This window comes from Amblyomma americanum, chromosome 7 (genome assembly GCF_052857255.1).
Source record: "Amblyomma americanum isolate KBUSLIRL-KWMA chromosome 7, ASM5285725v1, whole genome shotgun sequence".
In the NCBI taxonomy this organism is placed as follows: Eukaryota; Metazoa; Arthropoda; class Arachnida; order Ixodida; family Ixodidae; genus Amblyomma; species Amblyomma americanum.
In genome coordinates, this window is record NC_135503.1 from 70,962,999 (window position 1) to 70,987,857 (window position 24,859).

The window sequence follows — 24,859 nt, forward strand, 5'->3', positions numbered from 1 at the left end:
GTTGCCCGGCTCCTTCAGCTCCTCGCTGACTTGAGCCTCCGACGTCCTCTCGAACTCGACCCGTGATCCTGAAGCTCTCGACGTTGTCTTTCGACGCAGCTTCATGTTTTCTCCTTTAGGACAAACAGCTTGTCCACCGACTTGTTCTTCTCACCTTCCGTCCAATGCCTTGAGTAGAAAGAAGTTGCGATCCTGTGTCGACTGCGCCAGTTGCGATCCCGTGTCGACTGCGCCAGTTGAGTTTCAACTTCCTGTGGCGAAGAGAGGAAACTACTTGATGATGAAATCGGGGTTTCTTGATGACACGGTGGTTCTACTCGCAAACATTCACATTACTCAAGGAAAGGAGAAGGTTAACTATTTATTTACAACATAGGTAAAAAAACGAGAAGAAACACAGCAAGGAGAAAACTATTTACATGACTAAATCGTGGATCAGACGAATTCAGCCCCCGCTCAACCCAGAGCGCTTGGTTTTAAACCCTCTGTCTCCGCCTTTAGCGGGGACAGCAACCAATAAGATAACTAACGACCCATCTCGCCAATCAGTGGTTAGGGAAAGGAAAATAAGGATTTCCGCAAACTAATCACAGATTGGGGAAAGAAGGCTGATTAAACATTTGGGAAAGGAGAGGTTGCAATCAAATAGACAAACAGCACAAACGCGACCACTCTCTCCCACGGCACCCACGGCCCAGCCGTTACCACTTTCCTATCTCTTTCGCACACGCGACAAAACGATCTCTAAAGTGTTTACAGAATACACCGCGCGAGACGAACACAGTCGTTACGGGAATACTGGGTTTCCGGTCACTCGGCTAATACTCAGCCGTATCTCGTGCGCCCCCGAAACCTCGTCAACCCCTTAACAACCACATGTCGACAGCTGTACATGGTTAGCGTTTTTCCCGACGGGTCATCCCCGTGACGGCGCGGCGTAAACGAGGACGTCCGCCGCACGAAGGGGAGGCAGGGACGGGACGGGCCCCTTTCTTGGGGATTTCCGACCCCACTGGGGCGGCCTTCTCTGCGGACACAATATCAACGAGTTCGCGGAAAGGTCAGCGAACTCCACATTTGAGATAGATACTGCGCCAATTCCTTTCCCCAAAAACCAATTTTCAATTCTCAGTCATTAATTGGCGAGGGAAAAAACGTTAAGGCGCCTGTGTACTGTGCGATGTCAGTGCACGTTAAAGATCCCCAGGTGGTCGAAATTATTCCGGAGCCCTCCACTACGGCCCCTCTTTCATCCTTTCTTCTTTCACTCCCTCCTTTATCCCTTCCCTTACGGCGCGGTTCAGGTGTCCAACGATATATGAGTCAGATACTGCGCCATTTCCTTTCTTCTAAAACCAATTATTATTATTATTATTATTATTATTATTATTATTATTATTATTATTATTATTATTATTATTATTATTATTATTATTATTATTATTATTATTATTATTATTATCGAGGGCGGTGAAACGCACGTCAGAGCTAGAAGGTGTCGGGTCCGCCGGCACTTGCATCGGTTCCGGAGCTGCCTGGGCAGTGGGCGGGGAGGACCAAGCCGTCTCTCGCGCCTGAAGTTTGGCGTGGATCCGGTTGAGCATTTTATGCCCGGAGAGTAGGACGCGACAGCGTGTTGCAGCGTTGCCAAGGAATCCACAGAACGACATCGGCAGTTCGGCGCGACGCCTTTCCCGGCCAGTGCAAGGAACGGAAACATATCTTGGTGGACACACGAACCACGGCATAAGGCAAGGAAAATGAAAATAAAATTGTTTTAAGAAAAAGAAATGACGCCTGTCTCACATATCTCGGTGGACACCCAAACGGCGCCGTAAGTGAACGAAAAGACAACACCATTTCACTAGACGCGCATTTGTTCTTCCAAACCATCGAGCTGGCGGGGCGCGGTGCAATAAAGAAAGCTGGCGTAGCGGTGTGGTTAGCGTGCTCGTCGTGCACTCCGGAGGCCCTGGTTCAATCCGCCAACTCGACCAATTTCATATTCGGTTTTATTTATTAATGATTCTGGGATTTTTCGCCGACGGCAAACACCGCCGACGCCGACAGCACCGGCTTCTCTGCCACACGGGGTCCTTAACGCTGTTGCGTTAAAACACTCGTCGCGAAGGCCGGAGAATGACCTTGAACGTCCTTCAGCCCAACCACGTTTATCCCTTCTGTATGACGCGGTTTGGCTGTCAACTGGTATATAGGAGACAGTTACTGCTCAAATTCAAATTCAAATTCACTTTATTTCTGGTAGAAAGCAAGTATACATCATGAGCAAGAGAGTTTAAAAGAGGATTATTCTACCAAGGAAGACGAGGCAAAAGGCGTTTCATCTACGCCTGACAAGGCCTCGCCTCCTGGCGAGATACATTGCACTCTCTATGCTACAAAAGCCGTTGTAAAAAATATATTGTACCATGCATTACGTGTAGAAAACAGAAGCATTGTGAACAAGCATTATATGAAATTAAATCCGTAAGTACTACAGAAAACAAGAGAAATTTTCTTCACAAAAAAAAAGCTTACATCACAACCTGTTAGTTAATATTGTGTCAGAAGGTAAGAACCGCAGTTGCATAAATATTTATCTCAACAAAAGATTAGCTCCTAACCAGAAAATTATTACAGAGTCAAAAAGCCTGAAGAAGCAACATTTGTATCGACATATTTCAAGAATCTAACAAGGAACACAGCAATACAAACGAAACACAAACCTAAATGAGATAACAAGGAGACAGGTCATTTTTTTTCTACCAGGAGTACTTTTTTTATCCGTGCTTTATAAGTATACGGTGACTGTACATTCACTGCGATGTCAATAAGCTCTGGAAACAAATTTAAAAGGACAGGAATCTGGTAGTCTAACGATTGTGTACCATAGGAAGTTCTGACTTTTTTCTTAACAAATGAATTTGCCCTAAAGTTATAGCCGCATTCTTGACGTCGGTACTTCCCAAGAAATGAATTTAGGTTACTTTTTATGTGAGTGAATATGTTCAGTGCCAAGCGCTGTCGAAATATACTTGTATTGCAAGTATTTCATTTTTTACGAACAGTGGAGCTGTGTGTTCTCGCAACGCTGCATTTTCTATGAATCGGACGCATTTCTTTTGAAGAATATGAAGACGTTCCAAATTACCAGTGGTAGTGGTGCCCCAAACTAGTATGCAGTATTGCAGTCTTGAATTAATCATGGTATAATAAAGCTGGCGTTTGAACCACGCTGGGAGCATAAACTTAAATCTATTTAGCATTCCAATAGTTTTCGCGAGGTCCATAGTCAAATAGTTTATGTGGTGTGTCCAGTTCAAGTTTTCGTGGAAATGTACACCCAGAAATTTCTGAGCGCTAACACGGTTTAATGTTTGCCCCTCGAAGACTAGTTTAAGTTTAGTGTCAATCGCCTTGTTTTTAGCCCGAAAGATAAAGTAGTTGGTTTTGTCTGTACTGAGTCGTAACTGGCTATGCTGCAACCACGTCGATAATTCTTCGAGCCATGTATTGGCATTCTTCATTAGGGTGATTAGACAATTGCCATGGAAAAATACATTAGTATCATCAGCATACAACACTATTTCGGGGGTTTGGGGTATTGATACAATGTCATTAATATATAAGAGAAATAGGACAGGACCTAAGATGGAACCTTGGGGTACGCCATATTTAATTACCTGTGCTGTTGATCTGCTGTTATGAATACTAACGAATTGGAGGCGGTTGTACAAATAACTTTTTATCAAATCAAGAGCTTTGACGCGGATTCCATAGTCGTAAAGTTTACTAAACAATATATCGTGTTTAATGGAGTCAAATGCCTACCTGAAATCTAGGAATATACCAAGAGTATATAGCTGTCTCTCTATGTTTGTTATTATTTTTTCCTTAATATTCAGTAGTGCTGATTCAACGGATTTCCCTTTTTGGAAACCATACTGTTGGTTTGAAATTATACCCTTAGAGGACAAAAAACTGCTGATTCTAGTGTTGATTATTTTTTCCGCCACCTTCGCGAAAACTGGAAGCACGGATATCGGGCGATAGTTACCAATATTGTTCTTTGCCCCGCTCTTATGTATTGCGCACACTCGGGCGATCTTCATTTCATCAGGGAATGACGCATGACGCATTATGCAGTTGCAGATATGACAAAGGGGTACGCTCAAAATGTCGCATGATCCTTTCACCGCACGGACTGCAATATCGTCATGACCACATGCGCAAGTATCTTTGAGGCTTTTGATGACTGTTTCGATTTCACTTGGCGTGGTTGGAGACAAGAATATGGAACTAGTTTCTATCTTAGTTATGTAACTCCTAGATGAACTGCTCTGCGTGCTGTGTGACGCACCAGATGCTAGAAAATGACCGTTAAATTTATCTGCCAGTGAAGGACCTGAATAGGTTTTGCCATCAATGATTATTTGCTGGGGGACAGAATCTTGATTTTTACAGACAAGAGAGCGCATAAGTGCCCATGTTTCTTTCGGACAGGTATAAGCTGCGGTAAACTTGCTCATGTAGTACGATGTACGGGCTTTTTTTAAGTCAGCGTTTAACTTATTCCTAACCGTTTTGAATTCTAGGAATTTCGAGCTATCTTTAGTCGCAATAAATGAGTGGAACAGATTATTTCTATAGTTCAGTCTATTGATGTATTCATCTGTAATCCATGGTTTTCTTCCTTTCTTATTTCTTTTTATTTGTTTGAGAGGGAAAGCAATATTATATAATTCTTTTACTGTACGAATGAAGGAGTTATACGCATTGTTCGGGTCGTCGGTGCTCAAGACGTCATACCATGTTGTTTCTGATAGAAGATTACGGAATTGCGCAATGCCATTATCGCTGATAAATATGCGCGATGTTTCAGTTTGGGGTCCGCTATGTCTTTGGATGATGGCATGTGGTCACTAATGTTCACTGAAAACACTCCACAGCACACGGTGTGCTCTAAACAGTTTGTAGGGCATAGATCAATTAACGTCTCGCTGTCTGGTGTTACGCGTGTTGGGATACCAATCACATTAACAAGTCCTATCGAATGCATCATCGCGAGGAAAGCATTGCAAGAATTGTCGAAAGAAAGCATGTTTATGTTGAAATCGCCTGGCATGACGAATGGAATATGTATTGAGAGCAGGTATTCGCCGAGTTCTTCAAAGAAGCTTAAGAATGCGGAAACAGACCCTGAAGGTGGACGGTAAATAACGGCTACTGCAAAAGCATGACTTACAACTGTTAGACATTCGTAGTTTTCTGTGATAAGTGTATATTCTGGAATAACAGTGTACATAATATCTCTGCTGATATAAAGTGCCACACCGCCACCCCTTTGCTGCTGACGACACAGTGTTTCGCAGTTATAATTGTCGAAGTGCACAGCATCTTGCGCGTTTTCGAACCAAGTTTCCGTGAAGGCTAGTATGGAAAAATTGTGATTCAGTGCGTCCAAATATGTACCAACATCGACATGCTTATTTTGCAAACTTCGGGTGTTAAGATGGAATAGAGATATAGATTTCCTCCGTGGTTGCTCTTTTATCAATTTGTTGAAAGAGTTTGTGTCATGATAACAGCAGTTACAAGACTGTTCAGCCATGATGATAGGCGCTCCTCTAGACACGTGACTTGTTCAAGCGATCAAGTGATTTGCATGATGTCATCTTCTGACTTTATGTGGATGGCCGCTTCACCTTGCTTTTTTCTGACAAGGATCCTGCCGTTTTTTTGCCAAGCAAAGTGGTACGAACGTTCTTTTGCCCTCATCTTAGCCAGCCACAGCAGTTTCCGGTTTTGTGAAGTCATGTTGTCAAAAAAACTAAGGTCGGGAAGTTTCGTTCGGAGAAGTGCTTTTCGTTCGGACCATTGTTCTTTTACGGCGCGCGAAGCAAACCGTACAAGGACAATGGGTGTCTTCGGGGGTTTGGACGGCAGCCTGTGTACGGCTTCTATGTCCCTGTGTGTGACTTCTTCAATGTTCAACTCTCGTGCAATGTCGTTCAGCTTGCTCAACAAATTTTCATCATCAGTCTGCTTGAGGCCGTGAATTTCAAGGTTCTGTCGGCGGTTATATTGGTCCAGTCGTTTAGTTGCTGTTTAAGTTCTTTGATTTCTTCAGTCGCTGTTTGTGTTTCGATTTTTTCCACTCTCTCTTTGAGGTCGTCAATGTCCTTTTTTTGTGAGTCAACCATTTCGATAACCTTATCGTACTTATCAGACAAAAAGCTGATGCTTGTCTCAATGCTTTCGACAGTTTCTTTGACTGACATGAGATCATCAATTTTCTCAAGAAGTGGGAGTAGGGCGGTGATGTTCCGATTCATCACGATTAGCCTAGCCGCAATATCAGCATCTTGTTCAGGTTTACCCTTTGCAGAGCTTGGGCCCCCCCTTAGTTTAGAAGCTTTACATGTCGGGCAGAGCCATGACTTTCCTATATCCGGTTTGGATTTCACTGCTGCTTCCCCCACTCCTGAGCAGTTGCCAGCATGATAAGAGAATGAACACTCAGAACATTTTATAGCCGTAGATTCCTTTGAAATAGTCTGCTGGCAAGCCAGGCATACGTCACAAGGCATAGCGTCTAGGAAAACACCGCAACACAGCAAACAGAAAACACAGCAGCAGCAGCAGCAGCGGCAGCAGAAAAAATTTCGCAACTACTTAGTCGTTTAGAGCTTATTTCTATCTGAGCAAAAAAAGAAAAAGAGCAGCAACCTGTAAAACACGGTTTGAAAGGATTATGTATAGTCCGTCACAGGCCGTTGCTGCCGCTGCCACTACGTGCAATGATGCGAAGCTTGGTGCGTCGACCGCTTCTTATAGTTGTCCATGGGCTGTCACTGATGACGTTGCTCCGGACGGGCCAATCGGGATGCAGGCAAAGATGCAGGTCATGCAGTGTTGTCGGGCCACACCGCCAAGCAGCTGTAAAACACGGTTTGAAAGGATTATGTATAGTCCGTCACAGGCCGTTGCTGCCGCTGCCACTACGTGCAATGATGCGAAGCTTGGTGCGTCGACCGCTTTTTATAGTTGTCCATGGGCTGTCACTGATGACGTTGCTCCGGACGGGCCAATCGGGATGCAGGCAAAGATGCAGGTCATGCAGTGTTGTCGGGCCACACCGCCAAGCAGCTGTAAAACACGGTTTGAAAGGATTATGTATAGTCCGTCACAGGCCGTTGCTGCCGCTGCCACCATAGCAAAAACGCGGCACTGAAGCTATAGACCGTCGGCGTTCATTGCGTTATTGCCGTTGACATCGACAACGTTCTAGGCTGTGATGATTTTGAAGAAAGGAAGGCGCATAGCTGGCTCCCTGGGACAGTGGAAGCCTGAATCGCGCTTTGACGCACGCGGCGGTGATGAGAGAGAGAGAGATGTGGGCTGCAAGCATTAGCGCTGATAACGTTGTGGCAGACACACGGCACTGCAAGAATAGGCCCAAGCGTCCATTGGGTGACCAATCTCTCGCAATGTACCAATAATTTAACTGCCACGTACCAGGGTGGCAGGGTGGGCGCACTGCCATCCAGTATGCGGAATGGAACGCACTCAGCGTTAGAGACATCTAGCCGCGTCTAGTTGCCCGACACAGCTTTCGCTGTCTAACCACGATTAGCAGGATTTGAACCACAGCAGTTTTCTCACCTCCCGGCGGAATGGCAGGATTTGAACCACCGCAGTTTTCTCACCTCCCGGCGGAATGGCATCGTCGACCAGGAAAATGTCCCTGCTAGCTGCCGAAGCATAGATAGCGCTACATAAAAATTTTTGGGCAGAAAGAACGGCACGGATTGTTAGAAGTGTTTGTAGCACGGAGTAAACGCGGACGCAGTGAAAGTACAAAACAAGACCGGACGAGCGCTAAGATGTAGGTTATTTCACGATGCGAACATTTCTAATAGTATTGACAGCAACTCGCCCAAACATCTGTGCTTCTGCATAGCAAGTGAAGACAGAGTAGATTGCCCTCCAGACATATGCTGCACTCCAGACTGTTCAGCGACCTCATTAATGTTAAAGTGAACAATGCAGTTATTAATCTGAACCGAGTCCCGCAAAAGAATAAAATAATGTAAATTTACTGCAAGAATTTGCGCTGTAAGAACATAGCTTGAGAAACAGTTCGAAGAGGTTTTTAAAGAAGCGGCAGCTGTAGTCCTTTCCCTTCTTTCTATCATACCTTCGAATGCCACGAAACGCGGTTTGCATTACCGCCAATAGTGCACATGTGCGCTTAATACTTACTATAGCCTGCCATCAACCTGCTCTATGTATAAGGCTGCCTTGGCAACATTTCGCCGGGCCTTACAATCGCCATGAGAAGCATCACATGGGTAATAGCCTAGTTGCCGGTTCAAAATATTTCTTTCAATCTTATTCTTCTTTTCTTAAAAATTTTCCATGTACAACTGCAGAACTATGCCTTAGACTCCCTGCGATTCCTTAAAAAGGCAGTGATTCGTGCAGCCGAGCTAAAAGAAAGATAGATGGAAGCACAGTGTCGAATAAAACCGTAAGACAATTAACTGCGAACTTTCACTGGTACTTTGAAGAACCACGTTGCGCTTTCAAGAGAGACAAACATAGGAAAAAGCCAAGAAGACGGAAAAAGTGCCGTATTTTCGTCTTCTTGGCTTTTTCCTGTCTTTGTCTTATTTGAATGCTCAACGTGGTTCTTCAAAGCAATGCACCAACTAGCCCAACAAGAAGTCCTTCTAAATTTCACTGGTACACAGTACATTAGATAGTTTTAGTGATGAGTAACACAAGGAAGCGCAAATATCTACATTTGGTGTGGTATTCACGTATCCAGCGCTAGAAGTTCAGCTGATTTTTTGTTTACTGGAAAAAAATGAAAAATAGATTTTGAGGAAAAGAAATGGCGGCAGTAATTGTCTCAATTATGTCGGTAGACAGCCGAACAACGCCCGAAGGGATGGAAGGTGGGTGTGAAAGAATAAAGAGAGAAAGAGGTGCCGTAGTGGCGGTCTTCGGAATAATTTCGACCACCTGGGGATTTTTAACGTGCACAGATATCGCTCAGCATACGGGCGCCTTTTGCGTTTCGCCTCCATCGAAAGGCGGCCGCCGCGGTCGGGTTCGAACCCGGGTACTCCGGCTATGCAGACGAGCACCTTAACCACTGAGCCACCACGGTGGGAGGGAAATTTCCGAAAGAAATTTTGAACTTTATAACTGTCCATTCAACCTCTTTCTCGTATTACAGCGATTGCAGCATATAAGATTTTTTTTTAGTTGAAAGGCTGTCTCTTTTCATGCTTAACAAGAATCTACCATGTTTACATACTAGCTCACTGCACTGTTTTGCAGGCCTAGTGTTGCAAGTGCTCGTTTTCGGGATGAGCTCAAAAGTACGCTCATGTGTCCAGAGCGTGCTTAGCCACATAGAAGTCAAGGCCACGTGGTCATTGATAGTGCCAGCAATCATGCTAAGGACACGTCCCATCCAGGGCGCTGTGTCAAACTAGTTGCGAAGACCGCTGAATTGACGGATAGAAGACAAGATGATAGTATGACAATACAGATAGCAATAAAGACCAAAGCACACCCAGAACCACTATGAGCCACTCATTCCCGCCAGTCACGATTTTCTTCCTGTTTTTCTTTTCGACTTGCTCAGTCTTGATTTTTTTCTCATTTTAGACGGGCCAAATACCCGTTAATATCATCTGCGGGCCTCCAAAGTGCTGTTGTACGGGTTGGTCAGCTGCCTTAGAGGTACTGGATTAAGTTAAGCCCTCCAAGCCGAATCTTAGGGTTCGTCGACACTACTGGCATCGATGCATCCTTACTGGCTTCGGAATAAAAGTCAGTCAGCTGACTGCTGCGGCCATTTTGAAGCGCGCACTGAGTACATAGTAACTACGGAGCCCCATGGTGGTCCGTATTTCTGATGCCTAGCCGGGATACATCTTGCGCCAGTCGACTTTTAAACATAGTGCCTTACACGGCAGCAGAATATGTGGCTATTGCGATGTTAAAAAAAACTTCCTTATATGCGAACGCCATGACTTCTTGATGATAATAACAAAAAATGGGTGCTATAGAGGTTCAAACACATGATTTTGTTTTAGGAGGTCAGCCTTCTTTACCTTATTTTGCTTAGATCAGGCGTAACGGACACACATCGTGCCTGCAGTGACTCCGCTGTAACCACGGAATCGCAGCTGACAAGGCCGTGAATGGCCTTGAGCAAGAAGTCAGGTCCCGTCCAGCCCCGAGAGTTCCAATAGACGAGCGGTTTACAGAGCAGCCTGTGGTAAAGCACTTCCCTTCACGTCTGTAGCTCTGTAGCCTGTAACCCCCATCTCTTATTGCGGGCGCAATCTATCGCGAGAAAAAACTTGCCTGCTCAGTGAGCTGATCAGCGCTAGAGCAAGCGATGCAGTGATTGATCTGTACTTTGCCTTGATGTATTATTAACTGAAAATCGGCTCTGTGAACTCTGAACTGACAACAATCACTAGGCCGCATCACCTCCATTTTTTAGTAGCATTTTTGTGCGCAATATCCGGCTTTTTGTCAGGTAGTGTGTCCCCGTGCAGATACGAACCACTGCATTACTGTCGTAGCAGGTTTCAATCTACGCTCAGTATACTCGCAGCGGTATAGAGGAACCAAGACTGCTAGTTTAAGACAGGATGGTTTTCACAAACGAGCAGCTAAGGCAGTGAAATGTGCCAAACTGTCGCAAGCAAAGGATTTCGAAAATAAACGTACACTTTCTACACGCTTCCCCCACGCGTTTTGATTGCAGGTTTAAAACACCAATAACCACGCACTAGTGTACAGAGAGCTGCACTTCCATGTAAACTTCCATTTGTTTCCATTGTCCCTACGCAGCCATCTAAAGTGATTTCTACGATCTCGCATCACGCACACGCCCACAAGGAACCATAAATGTGTTATGGGTAGGGCACTTTCATAGCTTTTCGTGCTGATCATGAAGCACCTTCCGTATTTTCGCATTAGGTAGGACCGGTCGCTATGAGAGTCGCCACATGTGATTACAGGTCCGCAAGTCGCCATCCTCCGAACTTCAATAATGGCAAGGTTTTTGCACGCACACAGTGTACAGTGTAGAAGTTGGCAGGATTTTTTCATTTTTTTCTTACTGGAAAATATGTAATTTAGGTAACAGTTCTCCACTTTTGTGCAGTGTTCGCGCGTATTCCACTGGACAGCGAAGTTCGAAGCGTCGCTGTACGTATGTCCTTCTTCTGCCCGTGAGGCTGAACTGGCTTCTAATACAGGTTCTAATATAGCCTTTGTATGACAAAGACCTCTCCAATCGATTTCCGGACAAGGCCAACAGAGTAGCATTAAAAAAAACTCGCCTCACAGTTTTCTCAACGCACGTGGCAATATCTGCGCAACGGCGCATTCTTACCGCCGAGGCAGCATAAGGAGACTTTTTTTTTACCGTCTAAGCTTCACGCGGAGCCTGCACTGCTGCAATTTCCGATCCCTCGAGTTTGAGCTCCTATCGCTTCACATTGCTGCCGCAATCGCCGACCGAAAACGAAAGACGCAAGCTACGTTGTGCTCTGGACCGCCTTGATCATCGCCCTTTCACAGAGCACAAGATCCTCGGTCCTTGTCCACAACTGTCCACTGCCATCAAGGCTTAGAAGGCACTGTTTTTTTTTTTACGAACGACTGTTTGATTGGCAGATTGTGACTGTGTTTCCCGGTCCTTCTCTCTTCCTTTTTTAATCCCCTCTATCCCTTCCCCAGTGCGGGATAGCCAACCCGAAGCCTTTTAAGATCCCTGCCGTCCCCCCCTCTCTTTATCTATAATAATAATAATAATAATTGGTTTTTGGTAGAAAGGAAATGACGCAGTATCTGTCTCATATATCGTTGGACACTTGAACCGCGCCGTAAGGGAAGGGATAAAGGAGGGAGTGAAAGAAGAGAGGAACAAATAGGTCTGTAGTGGAGGGCTCCGGAATAATTTCGACCACCTGGGGATCTTTAACGTGCACTGACATCGCACAGCACACGGGCGCCTTAGCGTTTTTCCTCCATAAAAACGCAGCCGCCGCGGTCGGGTTCGAGCCCGGGAACTCCGGATCAGTAGTCGAGCGCCCTAACCACTGAGCCACCGCGGCGGGGCTCTTTATCTATCTCGAAAACCAAAAATGGCTCGGAGTGGCACGTGTCTTCGTCGCAGCGTGTATGATACCGAGAATCCTAGCGGCCTCGGACAGCTCCTGAAAGAATTGTTCATCTAATCCCATTTTCGTTGCGGCAATCGAGTTTCACTTTCAGCCTCGGGACAATGGTATTTTACTCAGGAAGTGGCAAGAAATAAGCAGCAACAGTAAAATAAATAGTTTAGTGTGCTAGAGGATTTCGAAATACAAGGCTACCTAGTTACCGGTTACACATGTAGTGTCAGCAACAAACGAAACATGAACAGGACCACAGAAACGTCAACACAAAGGCACAGAATATTATCTTCTGTACAGGAAATGCAAGCGAGGTTGAAATAACATTTTAAAGGAGTGTCTTAGTGCCTTGGAAATGAAATGAGCTTAGCTAGTACACAGCTTCCCGCGCCTAATACAGCTTCATTTTGCTGGTCGTTTTTCAGTTGTCTCGTTCGCGTTTTATTTCTTGCTGATATGCCACCGCGGTGGCTCAGTGGCAATGGCGCTCGTCTGCTGACCCGAAAGTCGCGGTTTCGATCCCGGCCACGGCGGTCTCATTTCGATGGAGGCGAATTTCTAGAGGCCCTTGTACTGTAAGATGTTAGTGCAGGTCAAAGAATCCGCGGTGATCGAAATTATCCGATTCCACGAAGCCTTCTTTCTTTTTTTTATGAAAAAGAATCTGTTCGCTTCGTCACGTAGGGTGGCCGTGCTCTCACCGGCCTTTGATGACATCCTGCGCTTCGTTAAAATGGTTCCTGTTGCAGTATATTTCATTTCGCTCAATTTTTTGTGCTTCTGTGCTGCGGTTCGTCCCACTGTTAGTCTCTCTCTCAACATTTAGTTCGTTCAGTTTGCGCACGGCACGCACTTAAGACAAGAAGTGTGGCTTGCGAATGCTTAGGGACTAATGCTGTATTCTGAGGAATAAAGTTGACTTTAGTCCTGCACAAAGCTGTTTTTTTTTTCTTAGAATGTCTAACTGCACACTGTTTTTATTTTTACATCATCACAGTTCATGGCGATCTTTAAACTTTGATTACGCCAGTGGCTTCTTCAAGCAAGCACCGCGCGTCTACGAAATCTGAGTTATAGTTATGCGATGAACTTTCGGCGGCAAAATTCTATAGTCCGCACTGTTTATTTTTTGTTGTTGTGGCGGCCTTACTGCTGAACCTGTTAACCTCACATTTTTATTATAAGTAACATGATAGAAGAGAAAAATTCTACCATCCAGAGATTCCGGCTACAGCGTTTCTGAGGAATTATTTCTTCAAGAAACCATGGCTGCATGCCACTGCGTGTCATTCGATAGAATTCTCCATGGCATCACGCTTTTTATGGACATCGGAATCGCAGAGGACGCTGCATGTGGCAAGCTAAAAGCGCTATTGGGAAATCGACCAAGTCAACAGAAAGTTCCTTACAAGGGCCACCGCTGTAAAACAGATTCGGGCACATCTTGATGGGTTCCAGATTCACCCGTCTAGCTGCAGGCCACACTCTGGTTGTCACTAAGAGATATTGCTTTGATAAGGCGAAAAATAGTAAAATGCATTCGTATTGAAAATCTCCTTAATCTCGACCAGCTGCTATGTTTACAATATAAAGGCGATATATCATAGCGTCCTCCCCTCACGCATTTCTTTATTGAACGCGTAGACCATCGACGCGCCGTTACAATAAAGAATGGAGCACGCGTGTGTGCCAAATCGGTGTTAAGCCCCGGAATTTTCAGCACGCGGAAAGTCTTCTGCCATTTCGTTTGATTAAAAATATGTCGGCAGCGCCCAAGTTCAGGTTCATGAAATTCGAATTCAGTTCCCAAAATTGGTTGGGGCCGGCGCAGAAAGATATACAAGGCGAAAAATTTCCAGATGAGATTAGTCTGCGCTTCCAGTTTATTTACTGCGGGACCTGTACCGATCCGTGCAGATGAATTATGCGTGCAATTCGCGAAAGGAAAAGAAACGGAAAAATTCGAGCATGGGCCCTCCCACCGAAGGATTTTTTCCCGAGTGGTCATATGTACTTTTTTATACGCGATAATATAGCTAGCCCAGAAGGCTGCGGAATATAATGCGATAACTAAAGAACGAGGATATGCAAAACTTTGCCATGAAAGCCCTGGTAGAGCGGTGTGCACCGGCCAAGAGATCATATGTGTCATAAATAATGATTCAGGAAATCTGCGCGGGAGTGCGGAAATTGAAACGACAGAAACAGCAATTCCATAACTATTTTCCAATTCTCTTCGGAGCTAAGTTTAAGCTACGGGTGGTTTAGCCAAGTTCCGCGTGCCCGCATGTGCGAGGAACTTGATGCAGGACCATTGATTAGAGGCGTACAGGGCCTTTGATCATGAACTGTCAGTGAGCTCTAGGGTTTTCCTGCTTTTACATCGCTCATCGGCCGCGAACGTCCAAGTATTATGGCGGAAGAAGGAGTTCATTGTGGATAGCACAGAACTAAAACAATCCAAACAACTAAAGAAAAAAGAGCACACAGACGAGCTCTGATTAGCAGAATTTGTTTTAAGTTGAAAAAGCCAAATTTTCACATAAAGTTCTTGTTACGTAACCGAGCCTATAAAACCCATAATTACAAGCACTTTCAAGGCGTATTTCTTGAGCAACCTTATCCTCCACGCGGTCAGCAGCTATCAACAGGCCCTCCCATTTATCTTCCCTTACCCCCCTGCCACAATCACGACTTAACAAGAAAAAAGACTTCTTCATCAATCAGTAAAACGCTAGGCCAGCTTATATAAAGTGGATGTGTTTTCTGGGTGGGATATGCTTCTCTAAGTTACCTCTTTGCTGTGTGACGGTGGCGAAATAAAATATATCTGTGCTAACCCAGGGCCTGCACTTTTTTCTTCCGTTTTTGCACGATAGCAGCTATAAAGAGAAAATACGTTGATTCGGATAGCGATTTCAAGTGTTCGAGCTGACCAACTTTCATGCATCGACTGGTTTGCCCTGTTCATACTTTCTCGCGCCCTGCTGTAGCCACTCTAACGGTAATTGGGGCCAGTCAAGCTGTCCCTGGGCAGCTTTTTCCTCTTGTATCCCCCACAGCCATTGTATCCGCTTGTTTGTGGAAATAAACTCTAACCCAAACAAAGGGAGCTCAAAAAGAGCTGTGGACGCGCATTCCACAAATCTTGACCTCTGTGACACATGACATTCAAACGGGCTAAATCTTTTCAGCGTCTTTGGCGGTGGCTTACAACATGAAACAGCCCACTTCTCTCGTATGGCGACAATGAAATAACGTCAATCTCAACGTGACCCGCAACACTTATAAAATTGTGGGCTATTCGGTGTGAGTATGGAATGTCGGTCGCTCTCTAATCTTTAATTGCCATTTTTTCATTATAACCCAAGCCTTACCATCCACAATGATTGTTTGAATGTTGCTGTGGTGACAGCTTCTTTTTGTTTCTTTTTGTTTTTAACTTCTTTTTAAACCTATTTTTGTTTCTTTACCATGTTACACATACGAAAATAGCTGAAATCATTTTTGAACTTTGAAAATAATTAGATCTTTGGTCTATTAGAGTGCCTGGTAGGGTGCAGCTGCTTTTCTCGAAACTGCGCCTCGAAGCTTTCGCTCATTGCGCGAATGCGTTACCGACCAGAGGAAATACCACTAGAGCGATGAAATAATGCGACGCTGGCAACGCATCTTGAGCCGTGTACGTATTCTGTTTATAGTTTTATTGCGGTAGCATTATATGTCCCGTTCACGCTAAAAGCCGGCGTCTGCCCGTTCGTCCGTACGTGAAACCAAAAAAGCAAGTGGCCCCAGCCGATCTGTCACGAAGCCACCTGCCCACCACAGGACATGTCAATGAAATTAATTCAAATAAATTCAGGAAAATTGCAGCCTGCCCACCGTTGCACTCCGCTTGATATCATTGGTCGAAATACAGCCTCCCGATTACATATCTGTGCAAAAATGAGCCTTGCAGGAGCTCTTGCCGAGCAACCCCTGGGCATCACAAGACCACTGCTGGCTGTGTTTGAAACAGATACCTGCCGGTGCCAGGCCAGAGGCCCATCGCTTAACCGCTGCAGAACGGCGCCAGGAGTGGTATAAGTGGTATGAGGAGTGGCATAAAAACGCCGCCGCCGCGGTCAGGTCCGAACCAGGGGCAGAAATACGCGCAGAAGCGCGTTTCTGCACGTTTTTGCACTTAATACAGCACAGGACACGAGGGACCACGAATAGTTCGTGTTCCGCGCGCCTTAATACGTGCACAATCACTTTCTTTGCACGACGCAGCAGCGAGGCCAAAATGGCACCGCGTGCTTCATCGCCGCCTCGCCGCACGCCGCTCTCTCACCCGAACCGCGCGTCGCATGCGCAGCATTGCGTATAAAAGGCGGTGATGCAATGGTCGGCTGCATCACAACGGTTGACATGGATGCAGCTAAGGAGAGTACAGCCGCTGCTAAACGCCGGCGTAGAGACGAGAAGATTAACTCTTCCGATTTTGAGGCTGTCGCCTGGCACTTGGCTACTCAACAAAGAGAGTGAGCGTCCGAATGCGATGAGAGCAGCGGAGACATCCGAAAAGAGAGAGGAACGGCTTGCCAACGGAGATGCCGTATTTCCGAGCGTAATAGATGGCGCATAGCCGCCGAGATGGAGCCGAATGCCTGGCATTGCTAAACATACAGTGACCACAACAAGCTGAGCCAGGGAAACGCACCCCTTGCTAGGTATATTTTGGCATAGCCGAGCTAAGCCACTGCCATCTTTTTCTGTGAAACAGGCCTAGATACCGGTCTGTGACCGCCTGTGTACTGGCTACACGGTTTACACAGCGTACCGCGTTAGTTCATACGCAGTACCAGCTCTGACATCATGCGTGAGTGCGCCCATTAGTGTTTTCATGGAGCCCCTATGCTCCAGTATGTGATAATGACATGCGTAGGTGTGTGCTGAAGACATGATTTTCACGTGCTTCCGATCCCCGCGATGCGAGTGCCAGCCAATGTGTGTTTGTTGACATCAGCCGATGAAACTTATTTTACTATGCCATCATCAACCTTCATACGCTCTTTCCCTTTTCTTCTCTTCCCCTTTTCCCAGTGCGAAGTCGCAGGCCAGGGTCATGTTACCATCGGCCGACCTCTCCTCCTTTCCTCTCATTAAAATTCCTTTCTCTCTCTCTCTCATCATGCAACATGCATTATGGGCCTGCGTTTTCCAAGGCCAGCATGACGTAATTCCCTACTGCCTACGGCTCTGGCAGTTGCGACGAATGGGTGCTGACCAAATGAAACGTAAACGGCATGAAATGTTAAGGCGGCCCCTGTAGTCATTGTTGTAGGCTTACATTGGAACAGGAATAAGGCCTTAAATTCTAAGCTTGAAGGGATAAAAACGCGTGAGGGTGTTTTTAGGGCGCGTAAGGATTAGCCACACAATTAGCCTTTTCTAGCCCTAAATACAAAGCGATTTCTGCCGTAACAAATCGTCCCGTTGAGGTGTAATATTCATCTTGAGCGAGTAAACGTTGGATGCATCTGCACTCCAAAAGGCGTCTAGACCTGAAAGAAAACGTACTGCCGTTATTGCTAACGTATTCCTGTAAAGTGCATTAGTATTATTGGCGCTGTATGTGGTTGTATGCGCATCATAGCCATAGTTGCTTTTGCGCCATTAAAATCAATATAACAATGTATGTGGTTGTTTTATTGACATACGGTCCCAGAGAACACATTGATAAGTCTTAAAACATAGCCACTGCGCTGATAACGGGCCGCATTTCTCGCATAAGCCTGATCGAGCCGTGTAATGACCCCCAGAGCTTAAGAGCCGGCGCCGTCGTTTAATCGTTCACTCGATGCCGATTATCGCCGTACAGGCTTGCATTTTTTTCTTCTCGCCTTTCCGCCCAGCAGAAACGCGGGGCCACGCGACGTTGAGTGAACGGTTCAACGAGGCGACTGGCTGTCTATACACAGCATAAAATCGCATATTTCAAGGAATTAAACTAAACTGCGTATATCACTGCCGTTCACCTAAGCAATAACCTCCAACACGTTTGGAACACTTTCGAGTAGAAAATTTACAACTTTGAACTCAATCCTGAGTATTTCAAGAATTTCAAAAGTGTCTTCACAGATGTCCTCTGCGATTAGGTTTTCGTTTGAGGACCCAGAGTATGCCCTATAGCTGTGTACCCTTTTAGTTACGGACTACAAACACGTGAAAAAGAGGCCTAACTTCACCTCTCCCCTTTCTACATCTCCTCTCGTCTCCCTTCCCATGCGTAGGGTAACATACTGTGCGTCGGCTAGTTAACCTCCCTAGCTTTCTGTTCATGATTACTCTCTCTTCGAATAGAAAGCTCCGCATTCTCAGCTGCCAGCCAATCCAATCCCGCCAAACATTTCTTCAAGCAGCAGAGCCTTGGCCTTCGCACGAAGACCGGCACCGCTCTTGTTTATAAGCAAATTTGACCCATTTTATTTTTTGTCAGATTTGAATGCTCTCGCGAACTTCATTACAAAAAGCCAATTTTTAGTACCTGTCAAACTTGTCACAAAAGATCGTGATATATAGAGCAGATGAGAAAATCGAAATAAGAAAGGAACGGAAACCAAGTATGATGTCGCTCGTCTCTTTGCTAGCGGGACCTAAATATTCAGTCCTTGAAATCTACACACGGCATTGCTCGTCCTGCATTTTTTCTTTTCCCCGAGCGAACATTGTCGCCGTGCTGGAAAGGTGGTCGTTATTGCTGACAGGACGAAAAATCGCTTACTTGATAGCACGATTCTCGACACAGCAACCGAGAGCTTGACAATGCACAGGAATCATGCAGCGAGACAGACAATGTTTTCTCTTTCTACATTTATGCGTATACTTTTTCGAGCAGTCACTTCAATCATCGTCGACCTCGCTCATGCAAACAAAATCCGTGTACCCTCCGGCGCGTTGTTCTCAGTGTTCGCTTGCAGCATAAATCCGTACCTATACGCTATGTCCTATATTCTATAGGGAACCTACCTGCACACTATAGGGAAGACAGGAAACCCGTAAGGAAGAAGCACATCAACGAGCTGGCGGTAAGGGGGAAGTAGAAGAATTCAGGATCTCCCTGGGGTATGGATGTTCCCTTTAACTGATGATGGTGACCAATGTGCTCAGGAGTTGTGTGGTAATCTCACACATGTAATTACACAGTTCGCGGTAGAAGTAGGCATTAGGTAAGCTAGACAGGGCGGTAACAAGCTCTCTCAGCAGACGAAATAGCTGACTGGGAGATGCCAAAGTTTCAAAGCCACTAAGCACAAAGTTATGATGAAGCTGGTAGATCTGTGAAAGCTGATATGAGAGGGTTAATCGGTAGGATGTAGGAGAGGCCTTTTGTACGGCAGTGGACGTAGACAGGCTTATGATGTCGATGGGGATGATGATAGTGGTAAGCTTGTAACAATAAACTTCAGAGGCGATTCATGGGTGACCTATTGAAATGTGCTTCTTGTGCCTGGGGTCTACTTTTCCGGGGACCTGACACGAGTTGAGAACTCCCTGAGCGTAGCTGGTAAGCGTTCTGAACATTATTGGGGCACAGGCACTAATTTTGCAATGTGAACAAAGTTTGTGATCACAATTCCCAACACAGGGAAATGTTATTCAATCTTTCAATCTCTGGCATTGCGAGTAATATACGTATTTCTTACGACTTTCAATAACCTGCGACGAGGCAGCTTTGATAATTTTATTCGCACGGAAATCAACATAGAGTGATGTACAATGCAAGCAAATATTAGGACCAAACTGTCGCTATCTGTCAAAGATTGTTGAGGCAAACCCCGACTGGCTTCTTGCCGGTGTGCGAATGAGGCGAGAGCATGCCATCTTCTTCTGTGAGAGATTTATCAGCCCATGTGGTAACCTATTTTCCAGTGGGTTGAATGTAACATCGCGCAGCTTACTGGCTCTGACCGAAACTAAAACAAATGATGAAAAAAGCTTTAGGAGCGTTCATATATAATGAGATAAGGATATAAATGTAACCCGTTAATTGGTTTCTGATGTGCGAGGAGATCACGGTCATGTGTGCGGGACTAAATGGTCGCCATGACCAGAGAGCCATGCCACCTATCAAACTGGTTTACGTAAGCGATGACGATTTATGCCACATTGTCTAGTGATGAAGGTATCTCTTGGGGGGGTCGGTCTGTAACAAGTAACAATGTAAATAGTGTTTAAATTATTACCCAAGCTGCTTTTTGGCTTCCTGAGATCATTTCAGACAACGCCTTACCTGCGGTGATATTACGAGAAAACGCCGACAGGATGCAACTCGTCGATGGCGCTTGTTTTAAGCTACTGCTTCATAACCGATGCGAGAAAAAAAGTAAAATGAGCTTCTCAAAAGGTGATAAATATATTGTTTGAAACAAGGCGTAAGGCCGCTGAAAAAAAAAGTACGGGAATCAAAAAAGAAACTAACTAATCTGAACACTCAAGCGGCAGCCCTGCCACACACACACACACACACACACACACACACACACACACACACACACACACACACACACACACACACACACACACACACACACACACACACACACACACACACACACACACACACACACACACACACACACACACACACACACACTCTCTCTCTCTCTCTCTCTCTCTCTCTCTCTCTCTCTCTCTCTCTTGAGCATGAAGAACTCTTCCTGGAGAAGAGGAAGGCCCAGAGATCTAACCGATGCTTCTGCTAATAATAAAACATTGATAGCCCGGTTGGAGGAACGATCACGCGGGCATCGTTCGTATAACAAATAAGGCACAGTCATTATACCTTCACATCACGCAACAAACACTCTACAGGTATTCGAAAAACTCAAAAATGAACATTGACGAAAGGCAACTCAGTACAGAAGCCCAAATATCGGACATGCAAGGTACGCCATTAAGCTTAGCAGTCGGGCGTGTTTTCTAGGCTTCACGTTTGCGAACGCATTGCGCCATTCTGGACCGCGTGTGTTGGTGAAGCGGTGCTCGGGAGCGCCACCACAGCAGTCTTAACTGCAGTGGAAGAGGAAGCAGTGCACGACACCGAACATAGGAGGCGCTGTCGGTGCAGAGTTGCCAAAGCAGTAGTCAGCACACCTTAGAGCTTTTATCGATTGTTACTCCTCACATGCAGCAAAGCTCGCAACTCGCGGGCACCGTCAGTAATAATTACCTTCAGAAACATAAACGAAAGAAGCTTTCCACCTGATCGACATATTTATTTCGAGCTTCAGGCTATAATTCCGTCGAAAGAGAGTGCAACTAGACTTCACTCCTGTAGAAGTAACAGTACTATTCAGTGCAATATCCAGCCCCAGTAAGTTGCTACAGCCGTTCATTATAGGCATATTTAACACACACGTGTACCCTCTGTGAGCGGGACCAAGTGCGGTTTCTGTTGGTTCTCAGATTCCGCGTGGAACAGTTTTATTAACTATCCGTCCTTGACGACGGAGTATGTATTTTACACACACGGCTTTTAAGGGAAGCCCGCCACTTATTCGTTTAGATATAGGGCTCTTGAGGTAAAGAAGAGCTTTTTGCGACATACTAATACCAGTGTTTTCGACTCCAGAAAAGAGGTTAATTATGTAGACTTGTACAGTGATTAACTCAACGTTATTAAACTTTTTAACTATTGCCGATGGGCGTTTTATTGCAATTAGAGACTTCTAGCTGAAAGTTAGTAATAGCCATAAGAGTGAAGAACTTAGAAATTGCAATTACACTCGCCACTGTGTCTCACAAATTTGTGCGATTCCTCCCGTGCTCCAAAAACCGCGCCTGCAGGCAGCGCAAAGCAACGACCATCAAATCTGGACACTGTGATGCAAGTGCCACGTAACAATCTCTGCCCTGCCCGACCTGCGGCGGTCGCCGCTCTTCGCCGCTTCCTGCTCTATCGAGGGAGCCTGCAGGGCCGGCATTTGGGGTGGGCGACCAGGCACGGGAGGGGGGGAGCACCTTGCGCCATTTCGTGGACAGAATGTCTCCGCTTGCGGACCCGAAAAAGTTCAAATGTAAACCATCCCGGCTGAGACCTAAGAATAACACTCGGTCCAGCAAAAGGTGAATGACGATAGGTCTTCAGTGTGATGGGGTTTTTTGTTCGTTTTTTTTTGACACGCTAACGAGGACAAAATATCCCTTTTCCTCTTCTGCGGAAGGCTGAGTGCGGCATCTGGAAAAAGTTAACTCTTTTCGCTGGCGCTGCTACCCGAAAAAAAAGCAAACAGTCTGTTCGCAAGTGACGGCCGGCCTTTCATCTCAAGTAGGGGCATAAGTCTTCAAGCATGGCCCCTCTATCCATGTCTCTAGCATTGGCTGGTTTCTTACAAAGGTTTAAATCAATCAGACAGCCAATATTTCCGCTTTGTTCGCGCGCGCAAACTTCTCGAAGAATAACTGAAGCTGGCTGGAAATGCAAATAAACTCATTTTTCACTGATAAGCCTCTTTGCGTAAGTGGTTTTAGACCGTAAACGCTGCTTGTAATGTTAGCGGTCTGTGACCCACTGGGACCTAGGTGTAACCTAGGGCGGAGCCATGGCGAGACTTCTGGCTGGCGCTATTGATTCGCGGTCTCCCTTCAGGCTTACCGTTGAAATGCACAGGTCACGTTAATGAACTTTCAAAACAATTTTGTTTTAATATCAGGCGTCCCCCAGAGAAAAAAAATTAATCGAGAAAAGGTAAATGTAAAGAAAGGATGAGTTTGACGGCCGAGGGTGGGGGGCTTGGCAGGAGCTCGCACACGGCGCCGAATGAGGTAAGGCCGGCCCTGGAGGGAAGGCAAAAGTTGCGGGTGGGGTTACGTCATGGAATGTCGATCACGATGTGATGGACGCCGCTTTGCGCTGCCCGCAGCGCGCGGTTTACGAATCGCGCGAGAAATGACTGAAATTTATTTAGCCACAACGGCGAGAGTAATCGCGTCAACATAGTTAACTGTTTTCTAAAGTCCGCAAACGCTGCTATTACTACGCCGCAAAAAGCTGTTCTTAAACTGAAAACCCTATTTTAAAATTAGTGGCGGGATTTCTTCAAGCGCCTGGTATATACGTATACATACGTATATAGAAGGTATTTCACCTGAGAGTTTACAGAATTTTTAACTATAGGCTTCTTCTTCTTCTGTGGTTGAAGGAAGGATGAAAAATGGGAAGACACGGGCTTGTCTACTGGACGGCTAGCCTGCACGCCTACTGCTTTTTGAGTTGGAAGAGCGCTTTTCTTAGCATAGAATCGTCAGTGGTGTAGTCATCAGAGTGCAGCTATGACGTGCTAACTCGCCGGCTGGTTAACTAACAATGAATATTTAGCTTTAGGCTATTACTTTTAGGCTCCTTAATTACTGAGAGGTGTGTAGCCCATATTCATATCAGTTTTTAGAATTTCTAAAAGACGGTTACCTTCGGCGCTGTGGCCCAACAAATTATGGCTACATGGCGCCGATGTATATGCGCTTTCGAGAAGCTTGCAGGAAGAGCAACCTCTCCAGTGCACGTAAGTTGTCGAAATAGCTAAAATTTGCTGCGCTCACAGCGCCGAGGGTAACTGCGCTTTCGAAATTGTAAAAACTGATATAGATACTACTTACTGTGGGCTACACGCCTCTCAGTAGTTAAGGAGCTAAACGTAATAGTTTAAAAGTTATCTATTCAATATTCTATCGTTAACCAGCCTGACAGTTAGCACTGCTTAGCTGTAATCTGATGTACGACACCGCTGGCAATGCTATGCAGAACAAAGCGCTCTACTAACTCAAAATGCGCATTTTTAAAAATTGTCTAAAATCTTAGGCGAAACACCCTGTATATATTAAAAGTAGTACTATTCTTGACATTCAACTGACTGTGCTCTCTATTGCGCGGATTTAGCGTTGAAAAAGGGCCACATCCTAGCATTCGATATCGTTATCTAGAGGCAGCGATGCTAACAATGGCGGTGCTTTTTAACAAGAGGGGCAAAAATTCTACCTCCGACAACCAAAGTTGGGGGTGCATTCATTTTGCGAGCGCGCTAATTACTCACGTAAATACGGAAGGCTGCCTCAGCCTCGCTTAGATGGATGGACGAGTCTGCTTGCCGGCGCCTACAGCGCGCCGTGTCGGCGTTCATATTCGGTACCGCACAGTAAAGCCCGTAGAAGAGCACTTATAAATATGCATGCATCCAGTCGCACACACCCGCCCGAGATTACGTGCTGAACCAACGAAATAAATATTGCTGTTACGCTGTGTTCCGCTAGAGCTTCATGCTAAACCCCTGAGGAAGCCTCTTCATTCCATTACTGCGAGTGTTAGTACAATTTTAATAATTTTGCGCACGGCACTCCCAGCGCGTAAACGCTCAAAGGGGATCAAAAACGACTCTACGATGCGCCTAATAGGCGTTCGTTAGTAATGCGCATTTTTGGAAGTAGTGAGACCTAGGAGCCGCATTATGCGGAATTTTCAAGGTTTTGGTGCAACTGTGTAAAGCAAGACCAGCGAAGTTATGCCGTATCCATAAGGAAAGCACATTTATAGGCCATTAGCAAGACGTTCTAGCAGCAGTGTGATAAACTCGGCGTGTGGGAAGAAGTGCAGCGACTCTTTTTTC

General features: G+C 45.6%; 1 protein-coding gene and 1 long non-coding RNA gene across 3 annotated transcripts in view; both read right to left on the reverse strand.

The window, feature by feature from the left end:
* The window catches only part of LOC144099302 (uncharacterized), a 231,383-nt gene that overhangs the window by 194,688 nt on the left and 11,836 nt on the right, over window positions 1–24,859 (reverse strand). The gene's annotated exons all lie outside the window — the stretch shown is intronic.
* Window positions 13,169–20,955, reverse strand: LOC144097212 (uncharacterized). Its single transcript, XR_013306950.1, has 3 exons — window positions 17,890–20,955; window positions 17,620–17,826; window positions 13,169–17,574 (listed from the first exon to the last, which is right to left on the reverse strand). It is a non-coding gene; the product is annotated as an uncharacterized LOC144097212 (long non-coding RNA).